Here is a 25,619-nt window from a genome sequence, read left to right on the forward strand (position 1 = left end):
CGTAACCCATCACATAAACAGAACCAATGACAAAAACCACATGATTATCTCAATAGATGCAGAAAAGGCCTTTGACAAAATTCAACAACACTTCATGCTAAAAACTCTCAATAAATTAGGTATTGATGGGACGTATCTCAAAATAATAAGAGCTCTTTATGACAAACCCACAGCCAATATCATACTGAATGGGCAAAAACTGGAAACATTCCCTTTGAAAACTGGCACAAGACAGGGATGCCCCCTCTCACCACTCCTATTCAACATAGTGTTGGAACTTCTGGCCAGGGCAATCAGGCAGGAGAAAGAAATAAAGAGTATTCAATGAGGAAAAGAGGAAGTCAAACTGTCCTTGTTTGCAGGTGACATGATTGTATATTTAGAAAACCCCACTGTCTCAGCCCAAAATCTCCTTAAGCTGATAAGCAACTTCAGCAAAGTCTCAGGATACAAAATCAATGTGCAAAAATCACAAGCATTCTTGTACACCAATAACAGACAGAAAGCCAAATCATGAGTGAATTCCCATTCCCAATTGCTACAAAGAGAGTAAAATACCTAGGAATCCAACCTACAAAGCAAGTGAAGGACCTCTTCAAGGAGAACTACAAACCACTGCTCAACGAAATAAAAGAGGACACAAACAAATGGAAGAACATTCCATGCTCATGGATAGGAAGAATTAATATTGTGAAAATGGCCATACTCCCCAAGGTAATTTATAGATTCAATGCCATCCCCATCAAGCTACCAATGACTTTCTTCACAGAATTGGAAAAAACTACTTTAAAGTTCACATGGAACCAAAAAAGAGCCCACATTGCCAAGACAATCCTAAGCAAAAAGAACAAAGCTGGAGGGATCACGCTACCTGACTTCAAACTATACTACAAGGCTACAGTCACCAAAACAGCATGGTACTGGTAACAAAACAGATATATAGACCAATGGAACAGAATAGAGCCCTCAGAAATAATACCACACATCTACAACCATCCGATCTTTGACAAACCTGACAAAAACAAGCAATGGGGAAAGGATTCCCTATTTAATAAATGGTGTTGGGAAAACTGGCTAGCCATATGCAGAAAGCTGAAACTGGAACCCTTCCTTATACCTTACACAAAAATGAAGTCAAGATGGATTAACGACTTAAATGTTAGACCTAAAACCATAAAAACCCTAGAAGAAAATCTAGGCAATACCATTCAGGACATAGGCATGGGCAAGGACTTCATGACTAAAACACCAAAAGCAATGGCAACAAAAGCCAAAATTGACAAATGAGATCTAATTAAACTGAAGAGCTTCTGCACAGCAAAAGAAACTACCATCAGAGTGAATAGGCAACCTACAGAATGGGAGAAAATTTTTACAATCTACCCATCTGACAAAGGGCTAATATCCAGCATCTACAAAGAACTTAAACAAATTTACAAGAAAAAATCAAACAACCCCATCAAAAAGTGGGCAAAGGATATGAACAGACATTTCTCAAAAGAAGATATTTATGCAGCCAACAGACACATGAAAAAACGCTCATCATCACTGGCCATCAGAGAAATGCAAATCAAAACCACAATGAGATACCATCTCACACCAGTTAGAATGGCGATCATTAAAAAGTCAGGAAACAACAGGTGCTAGAGAGGATGTGGAGAAATAGGAACACTTTTACACTATTGGTGGGACTGTAAACTAGTTCAACCATTGTGGAAGACAGTATGGCGACTCCTCAAGGATCTAGAACTAGAAATACCATTTGACCCAGCCATCCCATCACTGGCAGCCAGAGAGAAAGGTCAGGTTACCCACAAAGGGAAGCCCATCAGACTAACAGCGGATCTCTCGGCAGAAACTGTAAATCATGCTGCTATAAAGACACATGCACACATATGTTTATTGCGGCACCATTCACAATAGCAAAGACTTGGAACCAACCCAAATGTCCATCAATGATAGACTGGATTAAGAAAATGTGGCACATATACACCATGGAATACTATGTAGCCATAAAAAAGGATGAGTTCATGTCCTTTGTAGGGAGATGGATAAAGCTAGAAACCATCATTCTGAGCAAACTGTCGCAAGGACAGAAAACCAAACACCGCATGTTCTCACTCTTAGGTAGGAATTGAACAACGAGAATACTTGGACACAGGGTGGGGAACATCACACACCGGGGCCTGGCAGAGAGAGGGGGAGGGTGGGAGGTATAGCATTAGGAGATATACCTAATGTAAATGACGAGTTAACAGGTGCAGCACACCAACATGGCACATGTATGCATATGTAACAAACCTGCACGTTGTGCACATGTACTCTATAACTTAAAGTATAATAATAAAAGAAATAAAAATAGATACTCAGTCACTTGACTAAAGTCACATCTCTCACATCTCTAGTGACAGGGTCAGGATTTACACCCAAGTTAGCTGACTCCAGAGCTCTGCTGTGTGCCTTGCTATTGGCCCTCAAGACACAGTTCATCCCAGTCAGGGAAGCATGTAAGACCTCACTTATCAGGGAAGAATTTCTGCTCTTTGCTGGAGATTTCTTAAAAATATCATTTTTCCCCATATCCAAACTGACAAGCCATGGCCTTCTCAACAAAAGATTACTCAGACCTTCAGTCGATTCTCAATCCAGATAGCACCTTCACAGTTCTGGACCAAAACCAGGCCATCCTGTAGCAGTAATAGATAAAGAAAGGCAAGGTTCAAATTAGCTTTTTATGTTAATGTATTAATAGATTAATCTTTTTTTGATAGTGGAGTTGAACTAATCTCACCATTCCTACTAAAATAGATGATGGGATATTATGTGTATCATTCATCAATGAGAAGCATTTTTAAAAATAGATAAAAGGGTAATTGAGGCCAAGGGATCAGTGATCCCGACATCCTGAGAGGAGGTACCAGCCAGAAAGGCGAATCTACTTTAGATTTCGGAGCCACTACTGGTAAAAAATTTTTCTACCTCACATCTGAGTCCTTCAGTTGGTCATCCCAAATGCACTCATCTTTCAGTGTGTCTGCACAGATCAGAGGAAAAACGAGGGATGGGTGGATGAAAAGATAGAAATTCCTATTATTGAGCCACTTACTATATGCCAGATACTGAGATCAGCATTCCTGATCTCATTTAATCCCAACATCTCTATGAGATTATGCACATTTCACAGATAAGAAAACTGAGGCTTGGAGATGTTGAATAATTTGTGTAAAAATATTCAGCCGGAAAATGAGAATTCAAATCCACATCTGGCTAAGTCCATCCTCTTTCACTACGCAGTGCTGTCTTCATTAGTAACCACACCTGTGTTGGAAGTGTTTCTCAGCATAGGTACATAATCAACCTTTAAAGGGGAAGTTTGGTTCTTACATCAAAACAAGACCAAGACCAAGGGACTGAGACAACCAAAACGTTTTAGAATCAAATGAGACTTTAGAGAATAAGTCCATCCTCCTTATCTGACAGATAAGGAATCTAACGCCTAGGAAGGTTAGGTGGTTTGCCTGTGGGGACGCAGCTCATAAATGGCTGAGCCCCAAGACTAACACAGAAAGCTACAAACTAAGACTATGCCCTTCATCTTTCCTCTTAGCAGGCTGCACTGCCTTTGTTTCCTCTGCATTTTATGAAAAACCATGTTCATCTTCTGCTCTACCGTTTTGTTGAGAGTAGGAACTAGCAGTTAAATAAAATAAGTGACATGCCGGGCGCAGTGGCTCACCCCTGTAATGCCAGCACTTTGGGAGGCCGAGGCGGGCGGATCACGAGGTCAGGAGATCGAGACCATCCTGGCTAACACGGTGAAACCCCATCTCTACTAAAAATACAAAAAAAATAGCCGGGCGTGGCGGCGTGCGCCGGTTGTCCCGGCTGCTGGGGAGGCTGAGACAGGAGAATGGCGTGAACCCGGGAGGCGGAGCTTGCAGTGAGCCGAGATCGCGCCACCGCACTCCAGCCTGGGTGACAGAGCAAGACTCCATCTCAAAAAAAAAAAAAAAAGTGACAAAATCGTATGTTCTTTTCTCCAATATTATGAAAACCATAAAACATCGGTATGTCATGTATTCGAAAGAGGTGGACACCAACTCTAATAAACAAAATAAAGACGTATTTATCTCATTTACCTAAAATGTATACATGAAATATGTATTTTCTTAGGATCAATATCATAATGGAATAAAACAATTCAAAAAGTCTGCTCCATTTCTGCAGAAAATTTACAGCTTCGGGAAAACGCACAGCTGACTCAGATTCTAAGTCTCTCAGAGTCCTGGAGGGTAGGTAGAAGCTGCAGGTGACAGTCTAGCACAACTCATTCCCGTTTATCAAACATCTGTAGAGTGTCTAGTGTGTGGCCGGCATTTAAAAAGGGGAGAACGGGCTGAAAGACGTGGTCCCTATCCTTGAGAGGTTTACTGATTCTCGGGAAGGAAAGCGCTCCGCAGCAGTAACCCTAACAAGCTCCAAATCCCGGTCCTCTGCCTCCCCTCTGGTCCCCATCCGGCGCTCTGGTACAGCCGCAGCGATCTCTGGCTAGGATGCTCCACGGAGATCTTCCTCCAGGTGGGCGGGGAGACCCAGCCCAGGGAGCTGGAGGCGTGCCCCAAAGGCTACGCCAACAGCCCCAGGGCCGCCCCAAACTCACTCAGGGGCCCCTACAACCCTCTCAACACCTCCCTCCCAAGTCGTCCGCCTCGAAGCCCCCACACCGTGCGGTTACCTCAGGGGTCTCGCGTGATCCATGCTGCACACCCAAGACCCCAGGGGTCGCTCCAAGTCTCACGGGTAGAAGGAGGCCCAGGCAGCCCACGGGAATAAGAGCAAAAACTGTTGGAACACGACGGACTCCAGGACCCGGGAGGAGGGGGACAAACAGCAAAGGGGTACAGAAGGGGAAGAGCCCCCGGGAGGTGAAGTTTACAACTGCCACTTCCGGAGCTGAAAACACTCCGCTTCTCTCGCAGACCTTCCCAGACTTTCACAGGTCAGCCCAACTCAGGCGCGGCCCCACTTTTTCCTCCCGCCTCCCGCAGCCCTCAGCTTGCAGCTCCTAGATACGTACTCCGAGAACGCTGGCTCGGATTGGAAGAGCCCGCCCGCCCGCCAAGCAGCGCGCCTTCGCTGAGGGACGAACGGGCGCATGCGCCGTTGCTGGGGAGCGGCGGGCTCGCGACCGCACGCGCTCTCGCTCCAGGAGCTCCGCGTCCCCGCGGGGGTGCGCCCTGCCCACGCGCTGCTGTGGCTTTTCAGCGTGAGGTGTCCGCGTTCCTGTCTCAGTCGCCAGAGCCGAGTGGAAATGCAGATTTCCAGCTTCTAACCCCTTTTCCCTGCCTGCTGAATAAAAACCTAAGAGGTCGGATCCCAGATCCTGCTTTTTGAAACTGGTTCTTCTGCCCATCTTTAGAGCCACAGCAACGGTGGGCTGGTCCCGGGGCCTGGGGAGAAATTCTCTGGGCTCGGGGTCTGCCCAACTGCCTGGTTTACCTCTGTCTGGACAGCTCTCTGCCTGCACAGGGCTTCCTGTCCCCTCTTCCCGTCCCCATTGTAACCCAGCTGGGAGTGGTGAGCAGGGTCGGAAGAATGCATTGATGCTGCTTGCAGTGCGTTTCATTATCAACATTACATAACCAGGCACATCGTGGAAAACGCCTCGGAGCCTTAGCATGTGTGTTCCCTATCTCTTTCCTCGCTTCTCTCACTTTCTCTCTGACACACACACACACACACACACACACACACACACACACACACACCGTCCTCTTATTGATAATTTATACTTTGGTTCCTCCCGGTGGCTGCTTCACAATCTGCTGCCGCCTAAGGGAGAATGGAAAACCAACTCCTCTTTTGTTCCTTAACTTTTGAAAGCCTATTCTTCCAGAGAACAATGCAAATTGACAGGATTTAGTCAAAGATTTTTATCTTCACCACCACCACCTCCTCTGCACAAAAAGGTGTTTAATGCAAAACGAGCCTTCTATACTAAACTGAATCCTTGTTGATTGTAATCAACCTGAAACCAGGTGTAGGGGCCGTCTTTTCTTCTCTCTCCCATGGGAGAGCCAACGGTCATAAATGCAAACACAAATTGAGATTAAAACCTCCTTGATTCTTGTAGCACTGAAACCTTAATTGGTTTGATTTTAGTCATTTACATCTAAAACGGAGGCCTGTCCCTGATTCTTTTTACTAGAGCCATAAAGAGGACAATTGCTCCAGAGGAAATAAAGGGAAAAAATAGCCCACTCTAAAGTTTAGAAATGAAATGGAAAATTACAACTAATGAGATTAGAACTTTTATGTTACAAGCTTTAAAAAAATATTTTTAAATTTTATTTTTTTCTTTCTTTTTTTTTTTTTTTTTTTTTTTGAAACAGGGTTGTTCTCTGTTGCCCAGGCTAGAGTACAGTGGCACAATCACGCCTCGCTGCAGCCTAGACCTTCAGGACTCAAGCCATCCTCCTGCCTCAGCCTCCTGAGTAGCTGGAACTACTTAAAATTTTATTTGTGTTGGCCGGGCGCGGTGGCTCACGTCTGTAATCCCAGCACTTTGGGAGGCCGAGGTGGGCGGATCATGAGGTCAGGGGACCGAGACCATCCTGGCTGACACGGTGAAACCCTGTCTCTACTAAAAATACAAAAAAAATTAGCTGGGTGTGGTGGCGGGCGCCTGTAGTCCCAGCTACTCGGGAGGCTGAGGCAGGAGAATGGCGTGAACCCGGCTGGTGGAGCTTGCAGTGAGCCGAGATTGCGTCACTGCACTCCAGCCTGGGCGACAGAGCGAGACTCCGTCTCAAAAAAAAAAAAAAATTATTTGTGTTTTAACAAAGTCACAAAAGTGAATATTGTATCGCAAGAATAAATGCTATGTACTATATTGTATGTTTTTGAAATGAAAAATGGATGTGATGTGAAGACCCGTTTTCATTTATTTGTTCATTCAGCATTTACAGAATACAGACTATGTACCCAACATGGAGCTAGATGATAGAAATACAGGGGAATATTGATATCAACCCTGAGCTCCCAGAAATGATTCATAGAAAAGAACTTTGAGCTTAGTTTAAGAAGACCGTTAAAGATTTATGAAGCTAACAAGGAACTAGAAGGAAGACATGGAAGCTGCAAACACCAGCATAAGAACCAGCACCAGACATTTGAAAAGCTGGAAAAAGCTGTGTGTGCAAAGGAGGTGTGAGCGATGAGGCTAGAGAAATATGCAGAACCCAGATCACAGAGGAATTTCTACATCATACTTAGGAGTTTATCAAGCAATGAAACTAATGAGGGGTTTTAAGCAGAAAAAATATAAAAATTACACAATAAATCAGACCATTTCAAAATGCGTGGAGATTCTCTGTTGTCTTTTATTTGCTTAACATGCTACTACTACTTGAAAAAAGCTATATAAAGAGATGTTCTCCTACCCACTTATCTTTTGGCCTCAACATCACTTCATTTCTCTCTCTTCTTTCTACCAATCCTTTTGAGATATGATTAGATTCATTCATTCACACCACTCTACCAATAGCTTCCAAAGTCAGTAGTGACCTCATTGCCGAATCTGAGACCCCTTGACTTTGCTGACACATGTTGATCCTCAGATGCCTCTCCAGCAAAGGTGAGACTCTATACTCCATTGTTTCTCCAACTCTCTGAACTTTCTGCTGCTGCTCAGGAAACCATTCTTCCCTTCCTGCCCCTCAAAGTGATATTTTCTCAGTTTCTGCCCTCAACCTTCCCATCATTTGTACCAGATAAGCATCCTCAGTGATGTCATCCATTCCTGCAAGTATGAACTCCATATCCCCAATATTCAACTCTTTATATCCATCTCTGACCTCTCCTGAGCTCTAGTTTTGAATTTTTAACCCCGGTTTGAACAGTGCCACTCTAATTTCTGGCAATACTTAATTTAATATAACTAAATTTTAATTATCTTTCTAACTTCTTGTGGGAATCCTCTAAACTACTCTCCCACCTCTTTATAAAACTTCTAATCTCCTAGACACCCAGGCAAGAAAAACCCTAAAAATTTTGTTTGCGTCTTTCTCTCTCAAACTCTCACTTCCTGCATGCAGGATTCCTACTTTTTCTCTAAACCTCATGTCTTCTTTCTGTGCCTACTTAGTACTAAGCAACTTCATTTGTCTGTTTCCTTATTGCTTCCTATTGAGACACTCATAATTAGGACCTTCCTTGTGGCCCAATGCAAGTCACTCACCTTCCCCTTCTGTGCAAATTCTTGACATTTTTAGAAGTTGACCATTAACATCTAGGGCATTTTGAAACTGGCATATATAAGAAGAGAGGATCAAAAAAAATAGAAAAAAATCAAAAGCAGGTCTAAGAACACCTGTATCTTTATGAAACTAGGGGAGTGTAATAAACTGATTGTAAGTATGTGAGCCTCAGAGTTTTAAAGCTCCAGATGAACCACATTCTTTTGACCCTTCTGTAACCTCCCCTAGAAGGTTTAAATACCAGGTTTTGATTTTTTTTTTTTAATTGTACTTAAAGTTCTGGGGTACATGTGCAGAATGTGCAGGTTTGTTACATAGCTATACATGTGCCATGGTGGTTTGCTGCACCCATCAACCCGTCATCTACATTAGGTATTTTTCCTAATGCTATCCCTCCCCTAGTCTCCCACCCCCGACCCCCCACCCCACAGCTTCTTGATTATTATGCTGCCTTGGTATCAATTCGTAGAACTGAAAGGCCTTGCCATAATTGTTGCTCTCAGTGGCTCTGGTCCTATGCTCCTTCTATATGCTAAAACAGAAATATCCTTCTAAAGCATAACTCTGATTATGTTACTATACTGATTATTTCTTTTGGTGGCCCCTCAATTGCTGCCTGGATAAAACCCAGATTTTCTGCTGTCAGTCAAGGGCCCTAATCTCCCTACCCGCCTTTCCAGACTTGCTTTCTCTGACCTTGCAATAAATCTTCCTTCTCATTCTTACATTAGCAAAAGAAAACACAAAATGTTTGGGAATAAATGTAATAAGAGGTAGGCATGGACTTGTGTTAAAATATTAAGATACATAGGTTAATATAAAAGATTTAAATCCAGATAATATTATTTTGTGTTTGTTTTTTAAATTTATATGTTTTTTATTTTCAGAGACAGGGTTTCATTATGTTGCCTAGGCTGATCTCAAGTGATCCGCCCACCTTGGCCTCCCAAAGTGCTGGGATTATAGGTGTGAACCACCACTCTTAGCCAAATAACATTATTAAACATGTAATATGTGCCAAGCACTATACTAAGCGGTTTCACATTTGCTATGGTTTGAATGTGTCCCCCAAATTACAATGACTTCTAATTCTAAGCATTAAAGTGAAAGGAAGACACACCTAAAGCTAGAAATGATTAGCTTAGTGAGGAAGGCATGTCAAAATCCGAGACAGGCTGAAAGCTAGGCCTCTTGCGCCAAATGGTAGCCAAGGTATTAATGCAAAGGAAAAATTCTTGAAGGAAATCAGGCCAGGTGTGGTGGCTCAAGCCTGTAATCCCAGCACTTTGGGAGGCTGAGGCAGGGGAATGCCAGCACTTTGGGAGGCTAAAATGGGAGGCAAGGAATTTGAGTCTAGCCTTGGTGACAGGATGAGACTCCAGTGGACACACAAATTATAAGAACGTGAAACAGCCTTATTAGTGATATGAAGAAAGTTGTAGTGTCTAGGTAGAAGATCAAACCAGCAACACTCCCTGAATTAGGCCAAAGCTTAATTCAGAGTAAGACCCAAACTCTCTTAAATTCTGCGAAGGCTGAGAGAGGTGAAGAAGCTGCAGAAGAAAAGTTGGAAGCTAGCAGAAATTGGTTCATAAGTTTTAAAGAAAGAAGCCTTCTTTGTAACATTCAAGTGCAAAGTAAACCAACAAGTGCTGATGTAGCAGCTGCAACAAGTTATCCAGAAGATGTAGCTAAGATCATTGATGATGACTATTCTGAACAACAGATTTACAATGTACAGAAAACAGCCTTCCATCGGAAGATGAAGTGAAGTGAATGCCCGGCTTCAGAGATTACAAGAATAGGCTGACTCTTGTTAGGGCCCAATGCAGCTGGTAATTTAAGTTAAAACCAGTGCTTATTTACCATTCCAAAAATCCTAGCACCCTGAAAAATTGGGCTAATCCGGCCAGGCGCAGTGGCTCACGCCTGTAATCCCAGCACTTTGGGAGGCCAAGGCAGGTGGATCACCTGAGGTCAGGAGTTTGAGACCGGCCTGACCAACATAGAGAAACCCCATCTCTACTAAAAATACAAAATTAGCCGGGCGTGGTGGTGCACGCCTGTAATCTCAGATACTCAGGAGGCTGAGACATGAGAATCGCTTGAACCCAGGAGACAGAGGTGGCAGTGAGCCGAGATCACGCCATTGCACTCCAGCCTGGGCAACAAGAGTGAAACTCCGTCTCAAAAAAAAAAAAAAAAGAAAGAAAGAAAGAAAAATTCCACTAATCTAGTCTGCCTGTGCTCTGTTAATGAAACAACAAAGCCTGGATGACAGTACATCTCTTATGGCATGTTTACAGAGTATTTTAAGCCTACTGTAGAGACTTACTGCTCAGAAAAAAAGATTACTTTCAAAATATTACTGTTCATTGACAGTGCACTTGGTCAACCAAGAGCTCTGATGGCTATGTACCAGGAGATTGATACTGTTTTCATGCCTGCTAACACAACATCCATTCTGCAGCCCATGGATCAATGAAGATTTTTGACCTTCTTTTTTTTTTTTTTTTTGAGACAGAGTCTCGCTCTTCTGCCCAGGCTGGAGTGAAGTGGCGCGATCTCGGCTCACTGCAACCTCCATCCCCGGGTTCAAACAACTCTCCTGCCTCAGCCTCCCAAGTAGCTGAGATTACGGGCACACGCCACCACGCCCGGCTAATTTTTGTATTTTTAGTAGAGACGGGGTTTTGCTATATTGGCCAGGCTGGTCTCGAACTCCTGACCTCAGGTGATCCACCTGCCTTGGCCTCCCAAAGGAGAATTATAGGTATGAGCCACTGTGCCCAGCCAAATTTTGACTTCCAAGTATTATTATTTAAGAAATCTATTTTGGCCAAGAGCGGTGGCTCATGCCTGTAATCTCAACACTTTGGGAGGCCGAGGTGGGTGGATCACTTGAGGTCAGGAGTTTGAGACCAGCCTGGCCAACATGGTGAAACCCCGTCTCTACCAAAAATACAAAAATTAGCTGGGCATGGTGGTGCATGCCTATAATCCCAGCTACTCAGGAGGCTGAGGCAGGAGAATCGCTTTAACCTGGGAGACGGAGGTTGCAGTGAGCTGAGATCGTGCCACTGTACTCCAGCCTGGTAAACAGAATGAGACTCCATCTCAAAAAAAAAAAAAAAAAGAGTCCGGGCACGGTGGCTCATGCCTGTAATCCCAACATTTTGGGAGGCCGAGGAGGGCAGATCATGAGGTCAGGAGATCGAGACCATCCTAACACAGTGAAACCCCACCTCTACTAAAAACACAAAAAATTAGCTGGGCTTAGTGGTGGGTGCCTGTAGTCTCAGCTACTTGGAAGGCTGAGGCAAGAGAATGACACGAACCCAGGAGGCAGAGCTTGCAGTGAGCCAAGATCGCGCCACTGCACTCCAGGCTGGGCTACAGAGCGAAATTCCATCTCAAAAAATAAAAATAAATTAATTAATTAATTTTAAAAAAAAGAAAAGAAAGACATTTCATAAGACTATGCTGCCATAGATAGTGATTCTTCTGATGGATCTGGGCAAAGTAAATTGAAAACTTTCTGGAAAAAATTTACCATTCTAGATGCCAGTGAGAACATGTGTGATTCATGGGAGGAGGTAAAAAATGTCACTTTTTTTTTTTTTTTAAGAGATAGGGTCTTGAAGCAGGGGCAGGTGGATCACTTGAGGTCAGAAGTTCAAGACCAGCCTGGCCAACATGGTAAAACCCTGTCTCTACTAAAAATAGAAAAATTAGCCCACAGTGGTGATGCATGCCTGTAGTCCCAGCTACTTGGGAGGATGAGGCAAGAGAATGGCTTGATCCTGGGAAGTGGAGGTTGCAGTGAGCCAAGATTATGCTATTGCACTCCAGCCTGGGCAACAGAGGAAGACTCTGTCTCAAAAAAAAAAAAAAAAAAAAAAAAGGAGTGAGAGAGAGATATAAGGTCTTGCTTTGTGGCCCAGGCTGGAGTGCAGTGGTGGTGTGATCATGGCTCACTGCAGCCTGAAACTCCTGCAGTCAAGCAATCCTCCTTCCTCAGCCTTCCCAGTTGCTAGGATTATAGGAACACACCACACTACCACACCTGGCTAATTGTTTTTTAAGTTTTTTTAGAGACAAATTCTCATGTATTGCCCAGGGTGGTCTCAAACTCCTGGGCTCAAGTGATCCTCCCACCTCAGCGTACCAAAATGCTGAGATTACAGGCATGAGTCACTGCACGCAGCTAAAATGTCAACATTAACAGGAGTTTGAAAAAAGTTTATTCCAACCCTCATAGATGACTTTTAGGGGTTTAATTCTTCAGTTGAGGAAATCACTGCAGAGGTGGTAGAAATAGCAAGAGGACTAGAATTAGAAGTGATGCCTGAAAATGTGACTGAATTGTTGCAATCTCATCATAAAACTTAAACAAATGAGGAGTTGCTTCTCATGAATAAGCAAAGAAGGTGGCTTCTTTTTTTTTTCTTTTTAATTTTATTTTACTTTACGTTCCGGGATACATGTGCAGAACGTGCAAGTTTGTCACATAGGTAAACGTGTGCCATGGTGGTTTGCTGCATCTATCAACTCATCACCTAGGTATTAAGCCCCACATACATTAGCTATTTGTCCTGATGCTCTCCCTGCCCCCTGCCCCCTGCCCCCCGACAGGCCCCAGTGTGTGTTGTTCCCCTCCCTGTGTCCATGTGTTCTTGTTGCTCAGCTCCCACTTATGAGTGGGAACATGCGGTGTCTGCTTTTTGGTCCTGTGTTAGTTTGCTGAGGTTGATGGCTTCCAGCTTCATCCATGTCCCTGCAGAGGACATGATCTCCTTCCTTTTTATGGCTGCGTAGTATTCTATGGTGTCTATGTGCCACATTATCTTTATTCAGTATATCATTGATGGGTATTAAGGTTGATTGCATGTCTTTGCTATTGTGAATAGTGCTGCAATAAACATACCTGTGCATGTATCTTTATAACAGAATGATTTATATTCCTTTGGGTATATACCCAGTAATGGGATTGCTGGGTCAAATGGTATTTCTGGTTCTAGATCCTTGAGGAATCGCCACACTATCTTCCACAGTGGTTGAACTAATTTACATTCCCACCAAGAGTATAAAAACATTCCTTTTTCTCCACAGCCTCACCAGCATCTGTTGTTTCTTGACTTTTTAATAATTGCCATTCTGACTGGCATGAGATGGTATCTCATTGTGCTTTCGATTTGTATTTCTCTAATGATCAGTGACGTTGAGCTTTTATTCATGTTTGTTGGCTGCATAAATGTCTTCTTTTAAGAAGTGTCTGTTCATGTTCTTTGCCCACTTTTTGATGGGGTTGTTTGTTTTTTTTCTTGTAAATCTAAGTTCCTTGTAGATTCTGGATATTAGACCTTTGTCACTTGGGTAGATTGGAAAAATTTTCTCCCATTCTGTAGGTTGCCTGTTTGCCCTGATGATAGTTTCTTTCGCTGTGCAGAAGCTCTTTAATTAGATCCCATTTGTCAAAAAATGTGGAACACTTCACAAATTTGCATGTCATCCTTGCTCAGGGGCCATGCTAATCTTCTCTACATCATTCCAGTTTTAGTATATGTGCTGCTGAAACAAGCACAGAAAGTGGTTTCTTGAGATGGAATCTGCTCCTGGTGAAGATGCCCTGAACATTGTTGAAATGACAAGAATTTATTATTTATTTATTTTATTTTATTTTTTGACATAGGGTCTCACATTGCTGCGCAGGCTGGAATGCAGTGGCATGATCACCGCTCACCGCAGCCTTGTCCTCCCAGGCTCAAGTAGTCCTCCCACCTCAGCCTCCCAAGTAGCTGGTACTACAGGTGTGCACCACCACACCCATTTTTTTGTAGAGACAGAGTCTCGCTCTGTTGCCCAGTCTGAAGTGCAATGGCATGCTCACAGCTCACTGCAGCTCCAACCTCCTGAGCTTCAGCAATCCTCCCAGCTCAGCCTCCTTAGTAGCTGGTACTGCAAGCTTGTGCCACTACATCCAGGTCTATTTTGGTATTTTTTGTAAAGATGGGGTTTTACCATGTTACCCAGGCTTATCTCAAACTCCTGGGCTCAAGTAATCCTCCTGCCTCAGCCTCCCAAAGTTCCGGGATTATAGGCATGAGCCACTGCCAGATCTCTATTGCATAGTTAATAGACTACAGAATAGTGTGAACATAACTTTTATATGCACTGGGAAAGCAAAATATTTGTGTGACTCACTGTATTGCAATGTTTGCTTTACTATGGTGGTCTGGAGCTCAACCTGCAAAGTCTCCAAGGTATACCTGTGTATGACATTCTGGAAAATCAAACTAGGAAGAAAGCAAGAAGATCAGAGGTTGCCAAGATGTTGGTAGGGGAAGGGATGAATAGGCAGAGCACGAACAATTTTTACGCCAGTGAAGCTGCTCTGTATGCTACTGTAATGGTGGATTATAAATTTTTCTAAATCCATGAATATACAACACCAAGAGTGAGCCCTAATGTAAACTACAGACTTTGGGTGATTATGATTATGATGATTCATGGATTGCAGCAAATGTAGCTCTCTGGTGGAAGATGCTGAAAACGGGGGAAGTTGCACATATGTGGGGGAAGGGTGTGTATGAGAAATCTCAGTGCTTTCTGTTTAATTCTGCTGTGAACCTAAAACTGCTCTTAAAGTCTTTTTAAAAAATAAATAAAAATACATATACATAAAAATATGTAAAGTATCCTCAAAGTCCAACTTCTCTACTCCAGATCTAAAAACATTTAAGAATGTGTTTTATTTCTTTATAGATATTTTGATGTATAAATAAATACCTAATTTTTGGCCAGGCACAGTGGCTCATGCTTGTAATCCCAGTACTTTGGGAGGCCAAGGTGGGTTGCTCACTTGAGGCCACGAGTTCCAGACAAGCCTGGCCAATATGCAGAAACCCTGTCTCTACTGAAAATGCAAAAGTTAGCTGGGTGTGGTAGCACACGCATGTAATCCCAGCTTCTTGGGAGGCTGAGGCACAAGAATGGCTTAACCTGGGAGGCGGAATTTGCAGTGAGCCAAGATCACACCATTACACTCCAGCCTGGGTCACAAGAGCAAGACTCTGTCTCAAAACAAAAACAAAAACAAAAACAAAAAATACTTCTGTTTTTTACAGATAGGGGGTCTCACTATGATACCCAAGCTGGCCTCAAACTCCTGGCCTCAAGTGATTCTCCCACCTCAGTCTCCCAAGTAGCTGGGACTACAGGCATGAGCCACCACACCCAGCTATATTTTTAAAATAATAAGCATTTATTTATTTATTGCTATATTTATTCACATGTACACACATACACATCAGTAGCAGACACTGTTAGTTGCTTATCTATTCCCTACCCCACCCTTGCTGATAAACCCTGATTTGTTTGTAGCAGTTATAGGTACGACTCCAGAAGATGCATGTTCGACTCTTGGCTATCCCGTTTCCTGCTGCCAGCTCCTGGCGCTCCCAGGCCCCCTTGTAGCTAGGGTTGGCTATGTGAACAGTTCTGAACAATGAAATATAAGGGCACATTTACTGAGATAAGAATAAAAAGAGCCTTGATCCTCGATGACATAATTAGTTGCTGACCCTTTCCTGAACTGCCTACTACCGCTGATCTCCCCTGATCTCCTTGTAGTAAGCAATAAATGGCCTTAGAGTTTAAGCCTGTGCTAGTCATGTTTTCTGTTACTTGAAGCCAGTGGCATGCTAGTAAACTAGCTCTGGGGGAGGGAAAAAGTTCCCCTGATTTGTAGTCTTTGCTGACTTCCTTGATGTAAATACTTTAAATGCTCTCACTATGGCCAATTTTAAACAACCAACATGAAGCTTGACTGCACTTGTGAAGAAATGTGCACATTTGGCTCTCAAGAGCCCTGTGCTCTCTCAAGCAAATATGAACCAGCTCTGGCACATCACCGCTTGAAGCCAAACAAATGCTAACATATGCATTGTAATTCTATACTTTTTCTTTACTTAATAAGCATAGACATTTCTACGTTGATATGAAAAAAAATACCCTTTTACGACTGCATAATGACCTATTTTATAAATGCCCATAATTTATCCATTTAGATGTTTATTAACTTATTCCTTTTATTTAAAAAATTAAACACTGTCTGTCTACGTATATTTCACATATTTGTCTTTTTTTATTTTTATTTTTATTTTTATTTTTTTTTTTGAGATGGGGTCTCGCTCTGTCACCAGGCTGCAGTGCAGTGGGGCAATCTCAGCTCACTGCAACTTCTGCCTCCCAGGTTCAAGTGATTCTTCTGCCTCAGCCTCCCGAGTAGCTGGGACTACAGGTGCACGCCACCACACCCAGCTAATTTTGTTTTTTTGTTTTGTTTTGTTTTTTGTATTTTTAGTAGAGATGTGGTTTCACCATGTTGGCCAGGATGGTCCTGATCTCTTGACCTTGTGATCTGCCTGCCTTGGTCTCCCAAAGTGCTGGGATTACAGGCGTGAACCACCATGCTCGGCCATATTTGTCTCTTTAAAATGATAGTAAAAAAAAAATGACAGTAAAGAGCTGGGCATGGTGGCTCATGCCTGTAATTCTAACACTTTGGGAAGCTGAGTAGGGGGGATCACTTGAGCCTAGAAGTTTAAGACTAGCCTGGGCAAGATAATGAGATCTCATCTCTACAAAAAATAAAAAAATTAACCCGGCATGGTAGCACATGCCTGTAGTCCCAGCTATTTAGGAGGGTGAGTTGGGAGGATGGCTTGAACCAGGTTGAGGCTGCAGTGAACCGTGATAGAGCCACTGAACTACAGTGTGGGTGACAGAGTGACATATTGTACCAAAAAAAAAAAAAAAGAAGAAAAGAAATGCTTTACAACAATTCCCTTATTGTGCCCACCAATATCAAGCTACTGTATCATAAACTGTGCCCAATCCTCATCATATTTCTGACATTCCCTGAAAGTATTCAGCCCAAGCTCTAAAACTCTACAAATAATTGACTCTAATTTTCTGTTTTGAGACACTGCTAAGGCTCAGTCAAGGTGGTATACTTTCTTAATGAAGTAAATCTAATACACTTAACTTTGCTTAATCAACAGTTTTTATAATGAGCTTTTGAGGAGTCACTATTTGACAACATATTTTAATTATTTAAACATACTACCAGGTTACCTTCCAGGAAGATTGTATCAACTTAAACAAATAATAACATTGGGTGAAAGTATCCACTTCCTTCTGCACTAGATATTTTCTCAGTATCGAAACTTTTCCGATCTGATAAGCAAAAAGTGATATATCGTTATTCTATTGTCCTTTTAATTTACATTTATCTGATTATTAATGAAGTTTAGTAATATCTAGAAATGAGACTTTTATGTAACTGGAAGCACAAAATCACTACTACACCACCACTGCCATCACAAATTAGAGAGGAGAATTGTACCAAGTCTAAGATGTTAGCTTATAACCTTACAATGAATAATTGAAATGCTCTGGCCAAGATTCACTAGGCAAGGTAACATCCCCAACATAAGCCTATTGTTAAGAATTGAGCCTATTTATTATTACTCCTCGCGGGTCTAAACAGAGTATAATTGAAAAGCAAAAATTAAGGAGTAGGAGTGAGGGCAATGGTGGAAGAAAGACACTAAAATCAGTATGTATAGCAATGTAATGACTCCAATATAAGTAGTGGTGTTCTTGCAAATTACGGGCAATAGGAAAGTGTTACTCTTCCAAGTTTAGACTAGCATTCTCCAGTATTTATCCTCAAGTTATTTATTTATTTATTTATTTATTTATTTTATTTTATTTTTTGAGACAGAGTCTCACTCTATCATCCAGGCTGGAGTGCAGCGGCGCAATCTCGGCTCACTGCTAACTCCACCTCCCGGGTTCACACCATTCTCCTGCCTCAGCCTCCCGAGTAGCTGGGACTACAGGCGCCTGCCACCACGCTTGGCTAATTTTTTTGTATTTTTAGTAGAGATGGGGTTTCACCGTGTTAGCCAGGATGGTCTTGATCTCCTGACCTTGTGATCCGCCCGCCTCGGCCTCCCAAACTGCTGGGATTACAGGTGTGAGCCATCGCGCCAGGCTCCTCAAGTGATTTAAGTGTATATATTTCTAATCCAATAGTTACCTACCCAATAGACTTCCAAACAAAATTAAAAAGATATGTGCAGTTATCTCTCGTGAGAAGATCTGAAAGAGGTCCAAATTTGCTATTGGCCCTCATGGGACTGCAAGACAGGACTTCATCTCCTAAAGCTTACCTTAGACTTCCTTGTTACTGCTCTGAGCCATTGCTCTTGAAGAAATGACTCAAATTTAAAGAACCACACTCCTGGAGAGGAGAATGTCTCCTACAGTGAGACCATCTAACAGTGGTTAGAAGGTGGCATTTCCTCTCCAAAAAAGGAAGCACTATTACAGAAAGGAGGGTAGACCTAAGGAATGAAGAGAAAAGTTAAGAGCCAAGTGAGTCTATAATGGAGCCCTGGGCAGTGTATAACTTCTTGGGAACCTTTGCTTCCAACTTTGCGAAAAGTCACATCTGGCCTATAGTTTCACATGTTAACTCCTCTTAGAGCAACTAACAGCTTTATAACTGGAGCTGTAGATGGAAGCGAGGACCAATTTATGAAGCAAGCTAAGCCGGCCTCATGTTACGTTCTTTTAGTCTATAGAAGCTTTTGTGGAGTTGTCAGCATTGATGTAAGACGAAATCACAGTTAATGAGTTCTAGATTGTAACCAGTGCAACCAAAGAGGGATTGAGGGATCACTGACAGAGAAGCAGTGGTCAACTTGGAAGCAACTATGAGAAAAATTCCTCTCCTTTTAAAACATATACTTGGTTTGGGCACGGTGGCTCACCCATGAAATCCTAGCACTCCAAGAGGCCAAGGGGGGCAGATACCTTGAGTCCAGGAGTTCAAGACCAGAATGACTGACATGGCAAAACCCCATCTCTACTAAAAATACAAATGTTAGCTGGGTGTGGTGGTGTATGCCTGTAGTCCCAGCTACTTGGGAGGCTGAGGCAGGAGGATAGCCTTAGCCCTGGAGGCGGAGGTTGTGGTGAGCAATGATCATGCCACTGCGTTCCAGCCTGGGTGATGAAGCCAGACCCTCTCTCAAAACAAAGACCCCCAACCAAAAAAACACATATACTTGAGAAGGTTGACGTTTCCTTTAAAGTGGAATGAAAGTTTAATAGACGTGTGTGTACGTGTTTCTGGATTTTTTATTCTGTTCAATGGATCTATCTATGTTCCAATACCGCACTGTTTTAACTACTGTACCTTTGCAGTACTTTTTTTTTTTTTTTTTTTTTTTTTGAGACAAGGTCTTGCTCTGTCATTCAGGCTGTAGTGCAGCAACACAATCTCAGCTTACCATAGCCTCGACCTCCCTGGCCTAAGCTATCCTCCCACCTCAGCCTCCTGAGTATCTGGGACTCCAGGCACAGGCCCCCAAGCCCAGCTAATTTTTGCATTTTTCAAGTAGAGACAGGGTTTCACCATATTGCCAAGGCTGGTCTCAAACTTCTGAGCTCAAGCAGTCTGCCTGCCTCGGCTTCCCAAAGTGCTGACATTTCAAGCATGAGCCACTGCACCTGACTGTAGTACCTCTTTTAACTGCTAAATTGTCTGTCCTTACTTTTTAAAAATGTTCTTGGCTATTCTAATGCATCCATTAATTCAGATTCATTCAGCAAATATTTACCCAACACCTACTATTTCCTAGATGTTTTAGGCGCTAGGCATAGAAAAGTGAAAAATACACACAAAAATATCTGCTCTCACATTGCTTGCATTTTAGTGAGGGGACACAAGTGATAACTGAAACCAACATAATCCTACATCCATGGGGACAAACATGCTTTCATTCTCTATGTTAAATAATATTGACACCAAGCAAAAATAACTAGCTTATTTGCTCTGGAAAATATTTCTTGAAGATAAGATTGTGAACCAGCTAAACAACTTATTTATCAAGACTAACAGCTTTCTCTTTAAAACTTGCCTTGATATCTTCCTCTTCCCAACGATCCAACTATCCCAACAAGTTTCTTACAAGCAAAATTCACCTGAAAAATCACCCTATTAAAGGCCCTTTCCTAATTTCCTCACTGCAAAGAACTACCGAGGTAGGTTTAGGTAATGGCCTTGATACCTAGACAAGAAAAAAAGCTAGATACTTAAGCTCCTGGCATGATGAGTTCAAAAGTCTTTTTTGAAAATGTTTTATATGTAAATACTGAGGGTTTTTAAAAATAATTTTAGAAGTCTATGTAATATTACTGATAGATGATTCTTTGAACATTTTATAGTGATAAAATTTTAGCTTCAAACCAACTTTATGCCTTCTCCCTGACTTTTTCAGAAAATAAAAAGTTGACCTAATATTTTATTTAACGCAAGACTTGGGTTTCGTTTCTCATTTAAACTTCTAAAATTTCTACTAATATAGGATTAATATCCTATCAGCCCAGTAAGTTATCATTTTTACAGATGGTTTAAGATTACAAACATGAAATTGTATTTAGCTGAATGAAATAATAGATTTATCAAGAATTAAAATTCTTGAATTAAGAAAAATTAAATGAATTTTTAAAATATTTTAATTTTCTATTAATTTTAGTTTTTATTTTTGTAGAGATGGGGGTTCTCAATTTGTTGCCCAGGCTGGTCTCAAACTCTTGAGCTCAAGCCATTCTCAGCTTCCCAAAGTGCTCGAATTGCAGGCATGAGTCACTGAGCACAGGCTCTTGGATGCTTTTTTTTTTTTTTTGAGACGGAGTCTCGCTCAGTCCACCCAGGCTGGAGTGTAGTGGCGCGATCTCGGCTCACTGCAAGCTCTGCCTCCCGGGTTCACGCCATTCTCCTGCCTCAGCCTCCCGAGTAGCTGGGACTACAGGCGCCCGCCACCACGCTCGGCTAATTTTTTGTATTTTTAGTAGAGATGGGGTTTCTCCGTGTTAGCCAGGATGGTCTCGATCTTCTGACTTCGTGATCCGCCCGTCTCGGCCTCCCAGAGGGCTGAGATTACAGGCTTGAGCCACCGCACCTGGCCAGCTCATGGATTCTTATAATACAAATGATAAGGACTCAATGGCCTGACCTAAATTTTAATTTCCAGATTTTTAATCAACTTTAAGACATTAAACTAATATTAAAATAAATTAATTAACAAATATACTGTAATTACCCAAATTATTTTATTTTATTTATTTATTTTTTTTTTTGGAGACTAAGTCTCACTCTGTTGCCCTGGCGCTCTGGAATGCAGTGGCGTGATCTTGGCTCACTGCAACTTCTGTCTCATGAGTTCAAGCGCCAAATCATTTTATATAAAAAAGAAAACAAAACATTGAACACTAAGCATAACTTTAAATTATTTCTAGGCTGGGCACGGTGACTCAGCCTGTAGTCCCAGCTCTTTGGGAGGCCAATGCAGGTGGATTGCTTGAGCTCGGGGGTTCGAGACCAGCCTGGGCAATGTGGCAAAGCCTCGTCTCTACCAAAATTCAAAACAAATTAACCTGGTGTGGTGGCGTGCGCCTGTGGTCCCAGCTACTCCAGAAGCTGATGTGGGAGGATCACTTGAGTAGGGGAGGCGGAGGTTGCAGTGAGCCGAGACTGCGCCACTGCACTCCAGCCTGGGTGACAGAGGGAGACCCCTCTCAAAAAATTAAATAAATAAATAATCTTACACCTTATTTTAATGTATGGACTGGCTATAGATTAGCAAGATGTGCAAATCTTTTTTAATGATTACATATATGTATATATATGTGCCTTTATTTATGCATATATATTATTCAGCCACCTTAAAATGTATTAAAGTAATATATATTTGTTCAAAGGAAAAAACATTAGCAATATAGTTCTTGGTATTCTACCTTTTAATTTATCTTGTGTCTGAAAAATCCAAAATAGATTACTTTGGTTACAGTTTGTAATAATGAGAACCGTTAAACAGAAATAGGAGTATGCATTCAAAACAATAAATAAGGTATGCCTAACTGTTTTTTAAAGGTATCTTTGCAGTTTATAAAGATGTTTATTTAATAACATAATATATACTTTGTTTTATTTAATATGCTGATAAAGTTAAATTTTTTTAAGTTAAATTTTTTTGTAAGTTAAATATGCTTTAAAGCTACAATTTAAAGCCTTAGTTTAATCACTTGCTGGCATATTTACATATTTGTGTATGTCTCAATGAGTATCTATAGAGTTATATAAAAATAAATTCAAAAGAATTATTTAAAATTTTAGCTGGGCATGGTGGCTCACGCCTGTAATCCCAGCACTTTGGGAGGCCGAAGCAGGCGGATCACCAGGTCAGGAGATCAAGACCATCCTGGCTAACACGGTGAAACCCCGTCTCTACTAAAAATACAAAAAATTAGCCAGGCATGGTGGCAGGCGCCTGTAGTCCCAGCTACTCGGGAGGCTGAGGCAGGAGAATGGTGTGAAGCTTGCAGTGAGCCGAGATTGCATCACTGCACTCCAGCCTGGGCGACAGAGCGAGACTCCGTCTCAAAAAAATAAAAACATAATAAATAAATAAATAAATAAAATAAAATAAATAAAAATTTAAAAGACAAAAGACAAATTTGAAGGCTTACATATCTTTTACTGTAAATTTTAAAATGGATTGAAAACAAAAAGTAAAATTAAGATCTGCATTTTCTTCCCGTAACAACCTAGTTATTCATGCTCAGATAAACAGAAATTCTTTTTTATTCCCAAAATATTCTGTTAACTCTCTAGACTTCTTACATATGATGGAATCATATTGGCAAGAAATTTTTTAAAGTTAAATTACTAGTAATCAAGGGCCGGGAGCGGTGGCTTATGCCTGTAACCCCAGCACTTTGGGAGGCCGAGGTGGGCAGATCACGAAGTCAGGGGCTCGAGACCAGCCTGACCAACGTGGTGAAACCCCGTCTCTACTAAAAAAATACAAAAATTAGCTGGGCATGGTGCCATGCGCCTGTAATCCCAGCTATTCAGGAGGCTGAGGCAGGAGAATCGCTTGAACCCAGTTGGTGGAGGTTTCAGTGAGCCGAGATCACGCCACTGCACTCCAGCCTGGGTGACAGAGTGAGACTCTGTCTCAAAAAAAATAAAATAAAATAAAAATAAAAATTACTAGTAATAACTATTTTTTATCGTTGTGTTTCCTATTTGTTACAACCATGTATAGCCTTTGAATAAAATGGCTTATGCGTATGTCTTATGTCCTCTGACAACTCTTCTTGATTATGTGTGTTCCAAATTCAGTTCCCTAATTCAGAATAATCAGACTGTAAAGTTTTCTTTTCTTTTTTTTTTTTTAAGATTTTATTGTTTTCTTTTCTTTTGAAACAGGGTCTTGCTCTGTCACCCAGGCTGGATGGAGTGCAGTGGTGTGATCTCAGCTCACTGCAACCTCTGCCTCCTGGGCTCAAGCAATCATCCTGCCTCAGCCTCCCGAGTAGCTGGGACCACAGGCGTGCACCACCATGTCTGCTAATTTTTGTATTTTTTAGGAGACATGGGGTTTCACTATGTTGCCAAGGCTGGTTTTGAACTCCTGAGCTCAAGCGATCCACCCTCCTCGGCCTCCCAAAGTGCTGGGACTACAGATGTAGTTAGCCACCATGCCTGGCCTGTAAAGTTCTCTTATAAATCAAAACTTTCTTTGAATTTACTGGAATAGCCACCAGTTCAGCCAAAGAGTCAGTTTCTCAATTTATAAAAGAAAAATGTAGAAATAATTAGGCATGTGTGACATTCTCTAAATTTTAATTATGTGTGGCCAGGCCCGGTGGCTCACGCCTGAAATCCCAACATTTTGGGAGGCTGAGGCGAGAGGATCACCTGTGGTCAGGAGTTTGACACCAACCTGGCCAACATGGTGAAACCCTGTCTCTACAAAAATTAGTTGGGCATGGTGGGGCGAGCCTGTAGTCCCAGCTACTCAGGAGGCTGAGGCAGAGGAGAATCGCGTGAACTCGGGAGGCGGACGTTGCAGTGAGCCGAGATCACGCCATTGCACTCCAGCCTGGGTGACAGAGCAAGAGTCCGTCTAAAAAAAAAAAATTGGAATAAATTTGGAAACAAAATTTGGAATAAAATAAAATTTGGAATAAAAAAATTATTAATATTGTTTCATGATTGTGAATGCTTATGTGCTAGTTACCAATTTAATATCATCGCTCCATTGCAAATCTACACTCTTTTGCCCTGATTCATGATCAGTCCTGAACCCTATAATCATTTTTTTGCCAACAGATAAAACGTTATGGTTCATCGACAGAGGGCGCTAGAGTGACACTGCATGGCCACAGCTACGGAAAGACACTTTTCGGTTGGGCTCCAGCCCTCTTATAATCTTCAATACACGAGCCTAACAAAGTAGCTCTAGCTGTGCCCTCAGTCTATATAGTCCCTCTTCTTAAGGCGACCTTAGACCAGGTCCAGCCACCTATATCCTCTGGCAACAGCTGACCCTTCCTGCAGACTGGCCCAGCCCGCCTATCCCCACCAGCAGTGGTGAATCACTTTTATAGGCCCCTCTAGCAAGTATCTTCACCATTGCCAGGCTGTGTGGCTGTGTTTGTAGTAAACATATCTTCTGGCCGGGGCGCGGTGGCTCACGCCTGTAATCCCAGCACTCTGGGAGGCCGAAGCGGGCGGATCATCTGAGGTCAGGAGTTCGAGACAAGCCTAGCCAACATGGTGAAACCCCGTCTCTACTAAAAATACAAAAATGAGCCGGGCGTGGTGGCGCAATCCCAGCTACTCAGGAGGCTGGGGCAGGAGAATCGCCTGAATCTGGGAGGCGGAGGCGGTAGTGAGCCGAGATCGCGCCACCGCCCTCCAGCCTGGGCAACAAGAGCGAGACTCAGTTTAAAAAAAAAAAATAAACATGTCTTCTTTGAAGAGGTCTGAATCTCAGCCCTGGGGTGGTGGTTGCTGACAGGAGCCCTTTCTCCTCTTTATCGTTCATTCTTCCTCAGCCTAGAGGGATGCGCTGTTTTTCCGCACTTGCTGCTTCTGGATTCTTTAGAGTCCTTGTTTACTCCTTTTTGAATTCACTCACCTCCTGCTAGTTAATGATTCTTTATATTAAACTTTCCCTGTTCAAAAAACTGATGTGGTTTCTGTTTCCTGTCTGGTCCCTGATTGACGTATCTTAGAAATACAGTTTTTTCATGTACAAAGATTGGTACAATAATTGTCTCCAAAAAGATTTTGTATCAGGTTATTGAGTTCCAATGTCTTTGTCGATCAGGGACCATTGTAATATAACTTGTGGCACAAATTAAAAAGCCCTGGAGTCTCCTTCTGTTCATATGCTCCTATTCCCAGGATCATCATTGACTATATGCTTA

General features: G+C 42.2%; 1 protein-coding gene and 1 non-coding gene across 8 annotated transcripts in view; both read right to left on the minus strand.

The window, feature by feature from the left end:
- Positions 1–25,619, minus strand: part of CCDC171 (coiled-coil domain containing 171) — a 443,650-nt gene that overhangs the window by 413,671 nt on the left and 4,360 nt on the right. For 2 of the 7 annotated variants that reach the window (XM_054658719.2, XM_001149040.8), the window contains exon 1: positions 5,078–5,194. The exons of 1 other annotated variant lie outside the window; for it this stretch is intronic. The gene's annotated coding sequence lies outside the window, so the exon portion shown is untranslated. Of the gene's footprint in view, positions 1–2,627; positions 2,683–4,735; positions 5,195–25,619 lie in introns of those variants that run through there. 4 more of the 7 variants (XM_063788717.1, XM_009456332.3, XM_016960650.3 and 1 more) reach the window with 4 other exon arrangements.
- LOC112204519 (U6 spliceosomal RNA) lies at positions 13,736–13,842 on the minus strand. Its single transcript, XR_002938151.1, has one exon. It is a non-coding gene; the product is annotated as a U6 spliceosomal RNA (small nuclear RNA).

The sequence above is a fragment of the Pan troglodytes genome, chromosome 11, assembly GCF_028858775.2.
Source record: "Pan troglodytes isolate AG18354 chromosome 11, NHGRI_mPanTro3-v2.0_pri, whole genome shotgun sequence".
Classification (NCBI taxonomy): domain Eukaryota; kingdom Metazoa; phylum Chordata; class Mammalia; order Primates; family Hominidae; genus Pan; species Pan troglodytes.